Consider the following 2,486-nt stretch of genomic DNA (forward strand, 5'->3'; position numbering starts at 1 on the left):
TCTCTCTGTGTCTCTGTCTCTGTCTCTCTCTGTTTCTCTGTCTTTGTCTCTCTATGGTATATTTTTTCTTTCTATCTATGTGCCTGTGTCTCTGTCTCTTTCTCTGTCACTCTGTCTCTGTCTCTGCCTCTCTGCCTCTCTGTCTCTCTATCAATATGTATGGTTTTGTGGTTTTTGAGATATATGTACATGTAGATAGATCTCAAAGAAAGATTTTAATTCCATGAAAAATATTTAATCTGTGATCAAAATTACTTTGAAATTTTGGATGAGTGAAAGAAATAATTGTTAAATAATTAACTATAAGTCCACAATCTTACAGGTATATATCAATTTATAGGAAATTACTGATGATTTAACACTTATGAATGTTAAATAAGTCCTGAAAGGTTAATTTGGAACTTATTGTAATATACTTGGCAAATTTTGTATAAAATGATATAAATTTGTTGATAGAAACAGGTAATAAGGAGGGATATTCTATAAAATTATGCATATCCTGGAGCTCAATAAAAAGCTCTTAAATAGAAATATCTAATAATAAAATAGAACAAGCACCAATCAAAACGCTGAATGCGTATGAGCCAAGTTGTAAATAAGACTAGTTCTTAGAAAAACCCATAATAAAATAAGCTGAAATGCAATGTCTCATGGTTTCTACTGCCAAAAGGGTAAACTGAATTAAATGGACTCATTCCAAGCTCTGTGTTCATTTGCTTTGGTCAAATGTCCAACTCTGATCCAGATGCTATGAATAGAAATATATAAATTCAATTATATTATCAATGCTGTCAGACCTATGGAGAAAAAGATTACAAAATGGTAAATATCAACCTCATTAATATACTAATACACTGTCATTTGATACTTATGTTATATCTGTAATTATACTAGTCATCATTTTGTGATTAGTATGCATTCCCAATGTTTTATGTGAATAACTTTGTAATTTTATACATATTAAAGCTAAATTATTTTTGATTAAAATATCTAGAGAAGTTTTCATTATCCTGAGCAGTATGCTAATAATTTAAATACTATGAGAATTAAAATAGCTATATAAATATATGAAATGGACTTTATCTTTAAAAATTACTACATGCTCATTGTATAGGTACATATAGTATGCATTCAAATATTTTTCAATAAATGACTTATATAGCTGTAAAACACAGTGAATAAAATGTGCATGCAGTATGAAGTGGCAACTATCCAAAAGATAGCTGTTGAGAGGTTAATTCTGGCAGTCCAGAGAGAAAGCATTAAAGATGCTTATGATCAATCTCGGAGAATATTTCAAATCGGAAGTACTCCAGAGAACTAAAGACATTAAGAGAGTTATGATCTAGAGTTTTTATGTTTCATTAAAAAAGAATTCAGACTAATTAGGGCATTTTGTTTATTGAAATTTTACCTACAAAACTGTCACTAACATTATTACTCACCGTGCTTTGCTGCACCTCACTTACATAAAGTTTTCACCTATATGAAACACACAAGGGCAGTTATGTTCAGACTGTGTGATATTTGGACACTGAACCTTTAACAGTAAAGTTTGTATGTGAATATCAAATGAACAGCAAAATGACCTCCTTACAGGTGTTCCAGAAAAGAGAACGCATATTGTGCGCAGTTTTGTAGATGAAGATCAATTTTTCTTCACTTGATCATTCTGCCTCAGCCTTCCTCTTAGTCTTCCTACACTGAACCAAAAACAGTGAAAACACACACCTGAGTTTGCTATAACTCAATATTTTCATTGAGAAAGATATGTTTTAATTTAAACTTAACATAAAACATCATTTATTTTAGCATCACATTTCATTACTTATACATGTTAAATCTATAATATATTGCTAGTATATGATTACAACAATTCTTCAAAATTAAAACACAAAACTAAAATTAAACACATAGTGTTTCTGAAGGACTCAAAAACATCATGACATTTCTTTTTTTTTTTAATTTTTTATTTATTTATTTGAGAGAGAGAGAGAGAGAGAGAGAGAGAGAGAGAGAGAGAAAGAGTGTGTGGCCAGCTCAGCCCACCAGGGGGCAGGGCTGGCTGGCATGTGGTGCTGGGGGATTGAACCGCGGTCCCTGATGCTTTTGCTAAGCTTGTTCCAAGTAGGTGCTTTAGACCACTAAGCCATCTCTCCAGCCCATGACATTTCTTTATTCAAGGCAAGAATACCCTTTTCTTTTAGAAAATAGTTACTTATGGCATAAGTATTTTCAAAATTAATTTTTGATTATAAAATTAAAATTATCACTCAGAAATTTGACTTATTATTGAACACTTTAACATGAATTGAAATCAACCCCTGTGCTGTATGTGGACATCTTCTGAATATTTATTTATTTTATTATTTATTGTTTTAATTTATATATTTGGTACAGCATCTCACTAAGCAGTTGGGATTCCTATTAAACTTGTTTTCAGCATCCCCACCACTAGGATCATAGCCTTGCACAACCATGCCCAG

This window comes from Octodon degus, unplaced genomic scaffold (assembly GCF_000260255.1).
Source record: "Octodon degus isolate 3935 unplaced genomic scaffold, OctDeg1.0 scaffold00448, whole genome shotgun sequence".
Classification (NCBI taxonomy): Eukaryota; Metazoa; Chordata; class Mammalia; order Rodentia; family Octodontidae; genus Octodon; species Octodon degus.